Source organism: Sminthopsis crassicaudata, chromosome 4 (assembly GCF_048593235.1).
Source record: "Sminthopsis crassicaudata isolate SCR6 chromosome 4, ASM4859323v1, whole genome shotgun sequence".
Taxonomy (NCBI): Eukaryota; Metazoa; Chordata; class Mammalia; order Dasyuromorphia; family Dasyuridae; genus Sminthopsis; species Sminthopsis crassicaudata.
This window is the reverse complement of record NC_133620.1, coordinates 172,042,276-172,060,000: the sequence shown is the minus strand read 5'-3', so window position 1 is coordinate 172,060,000 and position 17,725 is coordinate 172,042,276. Positions and strand designations below refer to the sequence as shown.

At 33.9% G+C, this 17,725-nt stretch overlaps 1 long non-coding RNA gene across 1 annotated transcript in view; it reads right to left on the bottom strand.

Moving 5' to 3' along the window:
• LOC141565990 (uncharacterized) overlaps nt 1–17,725 on the bottom strand; it is a 100,400-nt gene that overhangs the window by 61,023 nt on the left and 21,652 nt on the right. The window contains exon 2 of the long non-coding RNA XR_012489197.1: nt 15,355–15,527. This is a non-coding gene — a long non-coding RNA (uncharacterized LOC141565990). The remainder of the gene's footprint in view (nt 1–15,354; nt 15,528–17,725) is intronic.

Sequence of the window (17,725 nt, the reverse complement as noted above, 5' to 3'; positions counted from 1 at the left end):
CAAAGGAATCACTTGACACATTCTCAGTTACTCAGACAAGTCTCCATTGAAGCTTAGGTATTTGTTTACATTTCTTTCTTCCCTATTAGAATGTTTAAGTTCTATTAATAAAAGGCCTGTTTTTATATATTTGTTACAAAACTAAAACTTCTAAGAGATGTCTCTATAAATCTTGTATACAGAAATTGCATGTATGTTAAATGAATAAATGAATGAAGGAATTTGGGAGAATATATCATGATCTCAGCATCCCTGCAAATTTCTTGGGAATGTTACATTGTATAAGTTAAAGGAAAAATATGAATAAATTGTGGTATATGAATATTATGGAATATTATTGCTCTGTAAGAAATGACCAGCAGGATGATTTCAGAGAGGCCTGGAAAGACTTACATCAACTGATGCTGAGTGAAATGAGCAGGACCACAGATCATTGTATACTTCAACAACAATATTATATGATGATCAGTTCTGATAGACATGGTCCTCTTCAACAATGAGATGAGCCAAATCAGTTCCAATAGAGCAATAATGAATTGAACCAGGTATACCCAGCGAAAGAACTCTGGGAGATGACTATGAACCACTACCTAGAATTCCCAATCCTTCTATTTTTGTCTGCCTGTGTTTTTGATTTCCTTCACAGGCTAATTGTACACTATTTCAAAGTCCTATTCTTTTTGTACAGCAAAATAACTGTTTGGACATGTATACATATATTGTATTTAACATATACTTTAACATATTTAACATGTATTGGTCAACCTGCCATCTTGGGGAAGGGGTAGGGGGAAGAAGGGGAAAAGTTGGAACAAAAGGTCTGGCAATTGTCAGTGCTGTAAAAGTCCCCATGCATATATCTGGTAAATAAAAAGCTATAATGAAATAAGGGGAAAATATTTATGAGGTAATTTATGATGATTGGAATAAGGCTTCAGATACTAGTTATTATAGTACTTCACTTTAGTTGCTATGTTGGAGAGTGACCCCAAGCATGGCCTGATTTTTCTCTACTATGCCAGCAGAAGGCAAATTCTGGAAAGTCCTACCAAGCTGCAGAAGTTTTGAATAGAGCTAAACAATGAGATGCATGACTTCATTTAGAAAAGTCCTGAGAAGTTCACCTTTGGAAGGCTAGTCTATAAGTGGAATATTTTTAGCCACAACAACTCATAAAAATGCAGGGGGTTGTGAATTGCTGTGGGAAAAGAGAAGCATCCAAACAGTGAAATTAGATATCCCTGATATATTGAAGCATCATTATTATAAAGATATGTAAGTCTGTAATGAGCTCATCATTGAAGAATATAATTTCCATTAAGTGAATTACATCACACAGTGTCCCTATTTTCCAGATTGTTTTTTCCTTTCCTTTAAAAATCCAAATCAAAAGTGAAAATCAATCTGTACAGAAATATTTATAACAGCTCTTTTTGAAGGAAAAAGAACTAACAATTGAGAGGATGGTTATGAAGTGGGGAATGGCCAAAAAAGTTGTGATATATGATTGTAGGATATTACTGTGCTATGAGAAATGATGAGCAGAAAAACCTGGAAAAACTTATAAAAAAAACTGGACAGAACCAGTTATACACAAACATAAAATAAAGATTAGAAGTAGAATTAATATTACAAAAGCATGGGTAGTAATCATGATCTCAGACAAAGTTAAAGCTAAAATAGATTTTAAAAAAGAAAAAAATAGGGAAACTACATCGTATGTTAGCCATATTAACCAATATTGTTTTAGACTATTTAAAATAACTAGACAGTATAAGCTTGAGTGGATTTAGAAAAATACAGAAAGACTTGGACTTATGAAGGAAGATATTATTCACCTTCAGAGAAACAGAAAACGCTATAATCTTCCATTGATACAACTGTATGTATGCATATACGTATATGGTTATAGCTATCCCTATATATGTATATATATATATGTATATCTGTGTATTTACATGTATATGTGTGTTGTATATATCTATCTGTGTTGTATATATCTATCTATGTTTAATTATAGACTTCTTGGGGGGTGGAGAAAAGGGAAAAAAGAATAAGGTAAAAAGTAGCAGAGAACAAAAGAAAATCTACCACGAAGCAATGAAAGCTGGACAGCTATGAACAAAATGTATAGTATATATTATACAGGTTTTCTTGAAATATCAGTTTATTGACATATTTTGAATCTTATGTTCTGTTGTTCACATCAATTTTTTTCTTTTCCTATTATTTTGTATTTGTTTAAAATTTTTAAATGAATTAAAATAAATGTAACTGGGAAAAACAAATATTATTTTAAAAGAAAAAAAAGAACAGTGAATATCAGATGTTAGTAACACATTCTAAAATGTCATAGTAATAATTGCTTCTTACCTCATGTATCTGATTACTGTTAAAAAAAAGATAATTTATGCGACTAAGTACCAAAGGTGATCACCATCTATTGCTAGCTATTGATACTATCATGCTAAATTTGGCCAAGTTGAATAAAATGATTTGGATTCTTTTGGTGGCATTAGTATATTTTTTGAAAACAAATAATTCTATAAATAAAAGCAGATAGAAGCAGCTTGCTATGCTACAAATTTGGAATGACAATGGGCCGAAAAGATAGCAATAATACCTAACATTTTTTTCAGTCTTGCTGCCATTTATTAAAAATATAAAAATACAATATCCATAGAATCTCAACAATAATCCTTGCATAACTTGTTAAAACGATTGAGAATTGAATATCATGATTTAGTAAGTACTGCCAATGGTATACTTTTTCAATTTGAAGCCATTTATTTTTTGTGTGACATCTTTTTCAACTATGACTGCCATCAAAAGCAAGTATATCAAAATAAGTTACACTTAAAGCCTTATAGATGGCATATAATTTATAAATAAATATACATATATTGGTGATACTTGATCAATTTTTTTCTGATGGGATGACCTCTAAGACAAAATTTAAAATTTCTTAACTTGACATTTAAAGCCTTCTCAAACTGGCATATATATTGACGTTTCTTTCTTTTTTAAAATTTATTTTTTTGTTATGTATATTTTATATTATGTCAGTCCCCACCTCACACTAGAGAAGGCCAACATTTGACAATATATGTCATGTTTGCATTTGATATATATTTTCAGATTTATTTCACTTCTTATTCTCTTTACACAATCTTAGGTTCCTGCCAAATTGGACCACTTCTGTGAACTTAATGTTCCATTCTCCATCTCTACAACTTTGTACAGGCTCTTCCCTATTTCTGGAATCTACTTTCTCTTGATATACTGTGATGAAAACTGCTAATGGTATCATTTCCTAATGACTCAATTTGTTAGCACTCTCTCTCCTTCCTCAGCTTACCATGTATATGCTTATCTCTTTTCATATTTTATTCTTCCACTAGAATACAAACCTTTTGGGGGTTAGTACTCTTTTTCATTTTGTCTTTCTAGTCCTAGGATGATGCTATGCACAGAAAAAGCACTAAATTAATTCTTGTTGAATTATAAGTGATCAAATGATCTATGGTGAATAAGTTCCTTTTTTCCTTCCCACTGGTGTGCAGGTATTTCTTTCCAACTATGTCTACCTTTTGCCTTAATAGTAAAAATTCCATGTAAAAGCTCTGAAATTACAAAATTATCAGTTGGGATACAAAAAGTACAAAAAGTATGGTCCCCATTCTCAAATTATCAGGTTTTGGCCTACCACTTTCATCTAGAATTTTAAACTAAACTGAATAATGAGCATCTAACAATACTGTGAGTAGCAGGAAATCATATGTTTCTCCAGACTGCACCATATTTTGTTCATCTGAAAAGAGCTGTCTTCCATCCTCATTCTGGAAGAGGAAGAAGGAAAAGAGAGTCAGTAAGATTTATGAAGACATTCAGATTACCTAAATTTGTACCGATATACTGATTTGAAGACAAACAGGTACAATGTTTTTACTAAATTACTAAATTCTATTTTTATAGTGAATAAGAAAAACAAGTGAGGCAGACATATTATAAAGATGAAAGGAAAGTAAAACTTTTTTAAAAAGATGGTTCTCTGATGTTGAGCAAAAAAGGAAAAGAAAAATAATTTTGGACAATGTATTTTGTCTCTATTACCTTCCCACCTTTTTACTTTCCTTCTTGCAATCTGTTTCACTTCTATACTCCACTCCTCTACCACTCTCTACAAAAAGTCACCAACAAACCTCTTGATTGCTAAGTTCAAAATCATAGAACCTCAGAGTTGGGGGGAAATGGAGTGAAGAAGCTCAGATATCACTTAGACCAACCTGAAAAAGCACAAGAGTTCCCTCTATAGCATACAAAAAAAGTGGTCATTCTGTTGAAAGTGATGCTGACTTAGTGACCCATTGTTAGTCCTGTTTGTAAATCAGTTTTGTGGGAGACTTTCTGGAGAAAACCCCAGCTTTTTTTTATTACCAATTTTCCAACATGACATCCTTAACTGTTAGCCTCTTTTTCTACTTGTTCGACATCATGTAGCTGAGATGTAATGGCATATCTCCTTTTACTTATGTGGATCTATCCATATTATCTTTTTTTTTAATTTTTTAAATTAATTTTATAATTATAACATTTTTTAACAATACATATGCATGGTTATTTTTTACAACATTATCCCTTGTACTCCCTTCTGTTCTGAATTTTCCCCTCCTTCCCTCCACCCCCTCCCCTAGATGGCAGGCATTCCCCTACATATTAAATATGTTATAGTATATCCTAGGTACAATATATATGTGCAGAACCGAATTTTGTTGTTGTTGTTGTTGCAAAGGAAGAATTGGATCTGGAAGGTAAAAATAACCTGGGAAGAAAAACAAAAAATGCAAACAGTTTACACTCATTTCCCAGTGTTCCTACTCTGGCTATAGCTGATTCTGTCCATCATTGATCAATTGGAATTGGATTAGATCTTCTCTATGTTGAAGATATCCACTTCCATAAGAATACATCCTCATACAGTATTGTTGTTGAAGTGTATATTGATCTCCTAGTTCTGCTCATTTCACTCAGCATCAGTTGATGTAGGTCTCTCCAAGCCTCTCTGTATTCATCCTGCTGGTCATTTCTTACAGAATAATAATATTCCATAACATTCATATACCATAATTTATCCAATCATTCTCCAATTGATGGACATCCATTCATTTTCCAGTTTCTAGCCACTACAAAAAGAGCTGCCACAAACATTTTGGCACATACAGGTCCCTTTCCCTTCTTTAGTATTTCCTTGGGATATAAGCCCAGTAGTAGCAATGCTGGATCAAAGGGTATGCACATTTTGATAACTTTTTGGGCATAATTCCAGATTGCTCTCCAGAATGGTTTGATTCTTTCACAACTCCACCAACAATGCATCAGTGTCCCAGTTTTCCCACACCCCCATCCATATTGTCTTTATCTCATTATAAATGTTGTCAATAAAAGCTGAGTCCATCTTGAAATCCTTGCTTGATCTCCAGTGATCAGCCCATCAACATGTTGCTTCCCTGATTTATGTTCATTATTTATTTATTTGATTTGATTTTTTCCTGAGGCAACTGGGGGTAAGTGACTTTCGTAGCCTGGAAGTGTTGTGTCTGAGGCCAGATTTAAACTCAGGTCCTCCTGACTTCAGGGCTGGTGCTCTATCCATTGCACCACCTAGTTGACCCCCTGATTTATTTTAAATTAAATTCTCAATTCTCCTTTTTCTGACTTTCCTTGTTAATCAGAATAAGAACCCAAAGAATTTTTTTTATAACAATACAGCTTTTGTTTGAAAACTTTTACTGATAAGGATTCATTTTTTCTTCAGGCAAGCCATTCTATGCTTGATTATTATTATTATTATTATTATTATTAGTAGTAGTAGTAGTAGTAGTAGTAGTAGTAGTAGTAGTAGTAGTAGTAGTAAAGTAGTAGTAATAGTAATAGTAGTGGTAGTATTAGCAGCCGCAGAAGCTGTAACATTTACATTGTACCTATTATGTGCCAAGCACTGTGGTAAATGCTTTACATATATTATCTCATTTGATACTTACGACTCTGCATGATAAATGATATTATTATGCACATTTTACTGATGAGAAAACTGAGGCAGTCCAGTGGTTGTGACTTGCCTAGATTTACTCAGCTAGTAAGTATCTGAGGTCACATTTGAATTCTGGTATTCCTGACTCTAGGTCAAGCTTGTTTTTTTGTTTCCTCATTTTTTCCTTTCTTCAAAACTATATTTGTCTCTTTGTTATTTTCATTTACCTTTAATTTCTGCCCTCTGGAAACAACCATAACCAATGTAATTTTTCTATGTAATAACCTTTTATATATTTAAAGACAGCTTTCATTCCTTTTCCTCACTACCACCACCCCAAAAATCTCCTCTTAGAAAAAAATATCCCTGATTTTAATATGTTCAAACCAGTAGCTATTACCTCTTTCTCCAGTCTCTTAATATCACCCAAACCTGGGAATATCTTTGATGCTTAAAATCAGGATAAAGAAAACATTCTCTCGAATGGTGGGTTGTCTTAATAATCCACCAGAAAAATCACATCTGAATCAAAAATTCAGAAACAATCAGTTATAGTGTCAAGAGATTTTTTTTTAATCTCACATGGCAAGTCTTATCAGAGGCTTCAAGTGGGTTCAGTTCTCAAGGACTGGCTAAATCTTATATTGGTAAAGAAAAAACAACCAATTAAGTTAGGTATTTTAAACTAATCTTGATATAAAAACCATTGATTAAAAATAACTTCCACATAATAAATCTAACAACCTTCTAGTTTTTATAAATGATAGCCAAATTGTCCTAGCTGTAACTTACTTTTAACTGCAAGCAAGTGTGAAAATATCCAATCCCTTAATTACAGTTGCAATTAGGAATTCTCACCAATAAATTATCTTACTTAGAAAATCTTCCATCTCAATATTGGCAATACATGTTGGTCACATCTAAAAACTCACATAAAGTTATCAAGTATGAAACAATTACATCCAACAAAACAGTTAACATTCATATAGCATTTACCTTATGCCAAACACTTTTACAGTCATATGATCCTCCAGAACACCCCCTGGAAAATGAGTTCAATTATTATCCCCTTACAGAAGGTGGTGGCTTGAGTTTGTCTTGGGGTGCTAGCTATTTCCAAACCAATTAAAACTTACAAAAGGCTTGACTGGCTACTTGAAACATTTTTTTTTAACTGAAAAATAGGTGAGGCTTACCAAAGACAGGCTGACTGGCTCCTTACCTCATGTTCCATGCTACTCAGTGCCAGAGGCACCCAGACTCTCTCAGTCAGTAGCCGGGCAAAACCTGCTAAGGGCTGGGATGGGTGATATTTAGATTTCTTTTACTCCACACACATCTCCACAATGGAATCCCTTTAGTTGGCAAGGTACCAGAAATATTGGGAGTACATGAAATGAATCTCTGTGCTGTCTCTGAAAGATTTCAGGCTCAAGCCATATCCAAATCTAGCAAGAAAATTTTGGGGGGTTTGGGGTGACAAACCCTGCTGGCCTCCTCCTTAAGGGAGAGGGACTAACATACCTCAGAACTTACCAAGATGTTTCAGGAGGAATTACCCCACAGTTTAATTTCCTGCAATCTCAAAAATGACTAATTTCCAGTATCCTTGATGATTAATATCAAAACCTCCAGAATCTGCTAAGGTGTTTTTAGTTTTTAGCAGCTCTTCAATTTTAATTATCTAGCTTTAATTCTGTAGCCTCAGCTTGGCCAGTGTCAGGACCACAGAAAGCCTTTCTTTTTTTCTCCCTAAGGTATGAGTTAGTAATACTAATTTAGCTAACATGACATAGATTTTCTGAAGAGCTACAGAAGCTAAATTTGTTTGTTTTTCTTTTTAAGAGATAATCTTTAGGGATAGGATAGAAATGGGCTCCAATTTTTACCACAAGCTGTTAGAAAAAGTCAAAAGCTTCTATTCCTATAGTAATTTGTCTCCCCTGGAAACGTCCTGGAGAAGTGAACAGTGAGAAATTTTTCCAAAGGGAAGTATTTCAGAAACTCAAGTGTTCCCAAGGGGAAGTATGCCCAAACTTCAAGTTTTCTCAAGACCAGGCATCCCTAGTCAAAAGAAATATACTTGAGTGTGTAGCTCACAGAGTATAGAAGCTCACAATAACCCAACAAACTTTCCTGAAGGCTTGAGATGTCCCAGCTATAGGAGAACAACAAAAAGAAAAGGGGCTTACTTTAAAATGGAGGAAGTAAAGCCAGATTGTCCCCCTACAGGACTGGAGAGAGGGAATGTTATCTCAAAAGTGTATTGGGTTACAGGCTAGTGTCTTGAAGTATCTCAAAAGAACTTGTAGGCTTCGTCCTTCTCCAAACCAAGAGGAAAAGATTTTATTACATTGCCAACAGTGGACAAAATCCATATGGCATAAATCCATAGCTTTTAACAAGGAAAAGACAAGAGCTAAGTTCCCTTATGGAACTCATAATTAACCAGGGAGAAGACACCATTAAAAAAGAAGATGCTATTAAGGCATGATAAGTTTCTAATGAACCTTCAACTCCATAAGACAGGCTAAATTCCAATAAAAAGGAGTCTTACCTAGGAATTATGCCATTTCTGGCTTCAAGGAATTAGGGTTAGCTAATCCCTGACATTTATATAGTGTTAACTACATGTTAGATATTGTGCTGGGCACTTTAAAGTCATTATTTCATTTGAGCCTCACAACAACCTTGGAAAATAGGTGCTATTATTATCCCCATTTTAGAGATGAGGAAACAAAGGCAAAGAGTTTAAATGGCTAGTTCAAGATCACACAACTGGTAAGTTTCTGAGGTTGGATTGCAAATCAGATCTTCCTGACTCTGTGCCCAATACTCTATTCCTACACCACATAGCTATCCCTTTCCTAAATCCTGACTGCCATCAGCTAGTTGTGTGATATTGAATCTCATTATTCAAATCAATAAAATGTATATAATAATACTTGTAGCAGCCAGCATTGTTATGAGGATTGAATAAAATGATATTTGTAGCTTTTAATTGTAAAATGCTATTAAATGTGTTATTATTGTTTTGTTTTTTACATTCATGTTCTAGAAGGGAGGGTTCTTTTAATACTAATATAGCTATTTTTATTGTGGTTAGGAAGGAGAATTTGTTCTGATGAATCATTTTTTTCCTGAACAAAAAGCTGGCATTGACAACTGACCTTTACACCATCAGGGAGGTTTCATAAATTCCAATTTTTTTCTTTATTTTGTAATTTTTCATTTTACATTTAAAAGTATAAAGGCAAAGAACATCTTATATTTGCAACCTACAAAAGCTAAAGAAAGCAAAAATATTAATAATATGTATTCACTAGAAGTATCTTTTTGAAGGTACAATTTGTCAATCTGCTTGGCACTGGGAAAAGTCAACTAGTGAATGCAGGTTATTTCAAGGCTAACTTGGCATTTCCTCTTCCTCCTGCTGCTGTAAATGTTAAATTTTTTCATAATCCATCAAGTTCCTGAAGCCCACCCATAGCTCCATATGGGATCTATTTGGCAGCTATGTGGTTTTCAATGCCAATTGTAATATGAATTTTGTAATCACCTAGACTCTAGAATTCATTGTTTCTTGGCTGTTTTCTTGTGTGATTTTTTTTCCCATTATATAACTACAATGCAACCCTGATCACTGAGAAATGACTAAGAAATGGATATCAGTGATTTATTTGGTACAAAGAATTGTGCAACACTGTGTTTTTTTTCAACTCTCTAAGACAATGGGAAAGGGATCCTAGACTATAAATATTAAATTAAAAATTCAGATTTTTCTTTGTTAACAAAACTCCACATAGCCAGACAGGATGATGGCTTATTAAAAGGTAGAAATGTATATAATTATCTTTCAAACTCCCTAGAAGCCAAACAATCATTGAGTATTTATTAAGTGCTTAATATGTTCAAAGCACTTTTCTGGCTCCTATAGAGATACAAAGACAAGCATAATACTGCTTTGTTCTCAAGGGTATTATGTTCTATTGAAGAGATAGATATATCTAAATATATGTCCAATATATGGATAATAGAACCAAGGTAGTGGTTCTAGAAAGAGTACTATTTTTTTGACTGTTGTGACATAGGTATCATCCATGACTACTTAACTTTCTCTAGTTTCCACATCCAATCAGTTGCCAATTCCTATCATTTCTACTGTCATAACAGCTCTTAAATATGCCCTCTCCCTTTCTTTAACATTGTTACCACTCTGGTATAAGTCTTTGTCACCTCATTCCTTGACTATTCCCATAACCTTTTGATTGGTCTCCCTTCCTGGTATCTACTCATTTTAGGCCATTCTAACTGAGCTGTTGAATTGATCTTCCTAAAGCACAAGATTATCTCCCTACCCCTCCCACTTCCTTCAAGTAATCCTAATTGTTCCATATTACCTATAAATCAAATATAAACCCTCTTCTTTGGTTCCTACCCTGAACCCTTCGTATCTTTTTCATGTCCTTAGCACTTTGTTCCTTTTCTGCATATACTTTTATGATCTTGCTTTCTTTCAAATCTAGAGTTCTCTCCCTCTTTATGTTTGTCTCTTGGTTTTCCTGTTTTCCTTCAAGTCGCAGAAAAATTCCACTTTGTATAATTTTTCTAATCCCCCTTATTGTTAGTACCTTCCTCTATTGATTATCTCCAATTCATTGTGTATAAATCCTGTTTATACATAATTTTGTACATGTTGTCTCCCACATTTAAAGTATGAGTCCTTTGAGAGCAGAGATTATTTTTTTGTCTTTCTTTGTGTCCTCTGTATGTATAATAAGGACTTAAATGCTTAACAATTTGAATTGTAAAGTGTTATGTAAATGCATTTTATTATTATTATTAACGAGCCAAGGTGGCACACTTTTCATAATTCCTTTCCTCCTGCATTTTATGAGTATGCATGTGCATTCACCCAGGAAAAATCAGTTTGTGTCTGTTCATATGACAGATGGGCACAGAGAAGCTTTACTTTTTTCTTTTTGTAGATATGGCTCTTAGCCAACTCTGCAGATTTTCTTTTAGCTGAAATTTGATAAAAAAAAAAATCTCTAGTCACTAGGGAAGCATTCCTGAAATCTAGATGACTGTAGCAATAAAAAAGTACTTTGTTCCTCCTTCTTTGCTTATGTATCTTAACTGCTCAGTCTTATAGAGCAAATGAATTTGTTGACTATTGCCAGTGTGTCAAAATGTGCTGCTTCCTTTTGTTCAATATCCCTAATCAGAACTGGACTCCTGGGTAAACACAAAAAGCATGGAAGATATGTTTTCAAGGAGCGTTAAGAAAATTCCCTGAATCAAAAAGTATCTGCTCTCCAAAATCTGAAACTGTTTAATTCATGTCAAGTTTTGCACCGAGTCCAAATAGCAGGTCTTGGCCTTACCACTTGTATGACCTTGGGCAATTCACAGCCTCCCTGGGCCTTGATTTTCTCATACATAAAATGAGAATACTGTACTACATGACTGCCCAGATTGGTCTAAATTCTTGAGCTTTTAATATCTTATGGCCCTAAGATCTCAGTGTATCCCTGGTCTTTATTCCTTGGAATATTCACTCCATATTCTCTGGGAAATAATTTTATTTAAAAAATATTAACAGTTCTACCTCAGGATATCAAGTATCCCAAGAACTTGATTAAATTCATTTTTAGATTTCCTTTGCAAAACTAGCAGAGGTTTTTTTTTTTTTTTTAAATGTGTATTTAGATGAAGCCCACAGCAGGTGAAATTTATGGACCCTTTCTCAAAATGTTTTAAAAATTCATACACACAATAGGTAGGATTCTTAAGGAAACTAATTATGTTAAAATATTAAAACAACTACCATCACCATCACCATCACCACCACCACCACCACTACTACTACTACTAATACTAACTACTACTACTACTACTAACTACTAGTAACTACTACTACTACTATTACTGTTACTATTACTACTACTACTACTAACTACTACTGCTACTATTACTACTACTACTAATTACTACTATTACTATTATTACTACGACTGCTACTATTACTACTACTACTATTAACTACTACTACTGCTACTACTACTACTATTACTACTACTACTACTGCTGCTACTACTACTATTACTACTATTACTGCTACCATTACTGCTACTACTATTACTACTACTACTACTATTATTTAATACTACTACTGCTACTACTACTACTATTACTGCTACCATTACTACTACTACTACTAACTACTACTGCTACTATTACTACTACTACTATTATTATTACTACTGCTACTATTACTACTACTACTAACTACTACTACTACTGCTACTATTAACTACTACTATTGCTACTATTACTACTACTACTATTACTACTACTACTACTACTACTACTACTACTACTACTACTTCTACTATTACTATTGTTACTATTACTATTACTGCTAAAGTAAGTTTATAGGTTCCTGGTTAAGAACCTCTGGGCTAAATAATCTCTTTTGTCTCTCCCAACTCTAAATCTTCTAATCCTAAAATCTTTGCTTAAGGTTTTCAATATTTGTTGTCTGGCTATCTTTAGGCTTTCTATTCCCCTAACTGTGATATTCTGCTCTATTCAGGCTACTCTATCCTCAATGAATATCCTGTTTATACTTTCCCTATTAAAAACAACTGATTTCAAATCTTATGCTTTCTCAAGCAGAGTAGACCATCTTCTGTATCTATACTTTTGCACATATTGTCCCCAAATGTACTCCCTGCTTACTTGTGAGTTTTAGAATTCCTAGATTCTTACAGAACTCAATCCAACCATCAATTCTTCAGGAGATTTTTTTCTGATCTTCCTAGCTGCTAGTGTCAGGCTCTGAAGTGATCTTGAATTTACACACACACGAATATATATATATACATATATATGTATATATATATGCATGTATATAACATGTATATGTGTACATGTTGTTTATCCCATAAAATGCAAACTTCATGAGGGCAGGAGCTGTTTATAAAAAAATCTCTTTTGGAACTCAAGTCCCTAGCACAGCATATTTGTTGTTTGGTCATTTTTCAGTTGTGAACAATTCTTCATGACTGCATCTGGGGTATTCTTGGCAAATATACTGGAGTGGTTTGCCATTTCCTTCTCCAACTCATTTTACAGATGAGGAACTGAAGCAAACAGAATTAGATGACTTGCTTCATGTCACATAGTTAGTAAATTTCAAGCTTGGTACTTTATCTACTACATTATTGGTCTAAATAAATATTTGTTGACATTGATAGCTCATTCTCTCTATAATAATAATATTTAAATTGCCTGTTTATATTTTCATTCTTTTTTTTTTTAAGCTGTATAGATGGCATAGGGGAGTACTGGATCTGGAGTCAAGAAGAACTGAGTTCAAGTTTCACCTTCAACACTTACTAGTTATATGAATTTGAGCAATTTACTTAAGCTCTCTATTTGGTTCAAGATTCTGCAGCTGTAAAATGGAGATAATACCACCTACATCTCAGGATTGTTGTGAAGATCAAATGCAATAATTTTTGAAAAATACCACAGTTCTTGGCATATAGTAGATATGATATAATAATATTAATCATATCCTAGTAACAGCTTTGTGAGATGGGTCTTGAAAATATTATACCAATTTATAGATGAGATTAAGACTCAACAAAATAGAGAGATATATCCAAACTCATATAGTTAGTAAATAGCTGAAGCAGAATTTCAACACTGTTATTCTGATTCTGAGTCTAACCTACTTTCTGTTAGATCATGTTGCTTTTGTTCCTTAGGTTGTCTTTATGCAACTTTAAAAAGATATTATATTTTGCTTCTATAATTATGTAATCATGTAATTTGTTTCTTTTGCTTTTCTTTTAGATTGTCTTTTATTTCTGTGTATTTATATTCTTAATCTATTATTATCTCTTTTGTTTCTTTGGTTAGGTTTGCCATTGCAGATTCCAGTTTTCCTAATTTGTCCCTTATTTTTGTTGTGTGGGAAATAAATTCTGCTCTCAAAATTCTCACTTCTTTTTTGAACCACTCAAGTATGTTGTGTTATAATTTCATGTTCTCATCAAATTCTGCAGGGTCCTCTGTCTCATCAAATGTTAGCTAATTTTCCTTTGTTTTGCAGTACTTATTCATAGAAGCCTGAACTTCTTTTCAGGATCTAGAAACCTTATTTCCTTTCAGTGTTATTATTTTTCCTGATGATTTATCCATTTATGTTCAAGGTGATCTGGTTTACTTCTTCCTGAAATTTTTGATAAATTAAGTCTCCCCATGCCTTATTTTCTTTATTGCTCACTCTCACCCTCAATTGTGCTTTCCTGGGAATTGGTTCTCAAAGCTCCTCAACCTTTTCTCATGCTCTGCAATTCACAGTTCACCAGCCTATTTGCCCCCAGTGACTTTTGGGTATTTAGAACTGGTCCTAGCTGAATACAGCCCAGCTGGAAGAGTCCTTCAGAATAGGGAAGTGTTGCAAAGGTCTCTTCTTCACCCTTCATATAATATTGACAATCAAATTGGGGGGGATCTCTCTTAATTATTGTTGCCAAGTTTCTTGCCAGTCTACTCTTTAATAGGCTGATCACTCACCTGGAAGATGATTACCTACCTGAGAGCTAGTATGACTTCAGAAAATGCTAAAGAACAATTGATATGCTGTTTGTTGCTTGACAACTCCAGGAAAAATTCCAGGAACAGAATGGAGGTCTGTATACATTGTTTGCTAATCTGACCAAGACCTTCCATACTATCAGTTATGAAGACTTATGGAAAATTGTGTCCAAATTTGGTTGCCTGGAGAAATTATCAGTATTGTCAATTTCATGACAACTTGCACAAATTCTGCATAACAGATGATATTCCTGCATATTTCCCAGTCACCATGGAATGAAGCAAAATCATGAGTTTGATCCCATGTTTTTCAGTATAATTCTTTCAGCAATATTATCTAATGCCTTTAGTGAGGACAAAAGTGGTAATAAAGAAAATTATTGCACTGATGGTAAATTATTTTTAATTGAATATGTATTTTATATTTTAATTGAAAAGGCTACAAGCCAAGACAAAAGTAGAGGGAAAATTGATGCATATTTTGTTTTTTGTTTGCAGAAGATTCTGAACTCAGTGTAGCCTCAGAGGCTGAGATGCAACAAAGTATGGATTAATTCTCTGCTGCTTGTGCTAATTTTGCCTAACAATTAAGACTAAAAAAAAAAAAAAAACACAGGTTCTCCATTAGGCAGCACCCACACTATCCATATATGGAACCATTAGTTACAGCAAATGAAGAAATTTTGAATACAGTGGATAAATTTACTTACATTGGCAGTATTTATTCCAGGGATGTACAATATTTGATGAAGTTGATTCATGCATTGCCAGAGTTTGTTCATGTCTGGGAGTCTCCAAAGGAAAGTGTCTACTCTAGCTCTTGCTGATTTTATGAGATTGTTGGTCCAGCTTTGACTCTGCTTATGCTGCTGGGTGGTCCTTCCTGGAAATGACAGTTCAAAGGGGTTTTAGACTGCCTCTCAAACTAAATGTCTACAGAATTATGATGATCTCATTGGTGTACCCTGTGAAGAAACCTGGACAGAATAATGATGCCATGCCAAGAAGCTGAATTGTTTCTATTTGTGTTAGAAAGGCTCTGAAGAACACCTGGCAAGTTAAGATACTGGATCTTCAGGTCCTTTATCGAGCTAAATTGCCAAGTGTTCTAAATCTACTGCAGAGTTTGCTCTCTACTCTATTACTCTACTGCAGTGTTTGCTCTCAAACTCTACTGCAGTGAGCTGCCCACATTGTTCGAATGTCAAATATGTATTTGCCTAAAAGACTATTCTATGGAGAACTCACAGAAGATAAACATTCACATGAAGGTCAGAAGAAGTGATATAAGGACATTCTCAAGGTCTCTCTGAAGAACTTTGGAATATATTGCATAAAATGAAAGATACTGGCAAAGGACTGTCCAGTATCATATGCCCACATTAAATAAGGTGCTGTGCTCTGTGAACAAAGCAGAATAGCATTAGTTTTAAAGAAATATTTAGAGACAATTTCACTCCGAATGTCCATATGGACTATTTGTGGCCTACCTATTGTACCCTATTGTGATCAGTCACAATATCCTTGACTTCAAATAGTGTTATCATTTTGGTCCTCATCAAGAATGAATGACAACCAAAATAATATCCTCTACTAAGTCTTGTCCTGATCTTTCTATTCTTCAGCACTTTGCCTCAGAAACAGAGCTTTGTAGCTCTGGTATTACAGGGTTGTCCACTCTAGCTCTTGCTGATTTTATGGGATTGTTGGTCAAGCTTTGACTATGCTTATGCTGCTGGGTGGTCCTTCCTGGAAATGACAGTTCAAAGGTTTGCAGCATTGATGCTATGAGGTTATCTGAATGACTCAAGGCTAGGGCAAATTTCTGCAATCTGTTTGGATTCTATATGGCATTGAAAAGAGAGAGGGAAGACTGGGAGATGGAGATGGGTTTTGCTATAAACCTGTATTGTATCCTTGAGTCTTTTAGTGCAGCTTTACTTCTGGTAGTGTGGGAGTTAAATAAGGAATATTGATTGATCTTAGAGTCAGTGAATATCAGTTCATGGTTTTATTTTATTTAAACATATTTTTGGATTCTAGGTATTTTAAGCCATGAAGACAGCTGAAGTTGCTTTATCTTTGGGGCATAATTTCAGTTTTAGAGAGGTTTGAGAGGTCACAGAAAACAGAGAAAATGTCTAATTCTCCATCTTATTGCTGACATGACCCAGAATTTGGTGCTATTTATTAAATGTAATCTAATCTATTATTTTTTTTTATTTAGTAGTGGGCCCAGCTTATTATCAATTCATAGTTTGTCTACAGTATATGTTCTGATGGACAATCTTTATGGGATATCCATCCGACTGAATGTCAAAATCTGGCTTACATAGAATCTTCATTTATCTATTCATTAATCAATTTTTTTGTTTATATTTAGTGATTGATTGTTAAATGGAACTCTTTTAAGGAGTTTTTGTTCTCATTAGGAAGAAAAAAATCCCAGTAAATTTGAATCAGAATATATAAAAATCAATGATATTTAAGAATGTTTAGTGATACACATTGCTTTTATATCACAATTTCTAGATATTTTAACTCCCTATATTATTTTCTAACAGAGAAAAAACAATTAAGTCAAATTCATTGACACAATGACATTGACAATTAAGTGAAATTCACAGTGATCTCTTCTGGTAATGCAGGCAACATCCCATGACTATAGGTAATTACTTATCTACCAAAAAGAAAAGGTTGTTTTCCTATTTCTTCTTTAGGGTCAAGATTAGTTATTACAATTACTTAGTATTCAGTTTCACGTATATTATTCTAGCCATTGTGTATGTTCTTATCCTGGTATTACTTACTTTACCCTTCATCAATTCCTATAAGTTTTCCCATGCATAATCATTGTTTCTTATAATACAATAATATTCCATCCCAGTCACATAATAATATGTTTGGCCATTCTAATTGGTGGCCACTAACTTTGTTTCTAGGATTTTTACTTAAAAGTGCTATGATGACTATATCTGTGCATATTTATAGGCTGATACTTATGCCTTTGTGAGTCTATGAAGAGGCCAGGTAATGAACATGGTTGGCTCTTTAACAAGACCTTGGTTCTTGGGTTCAAGC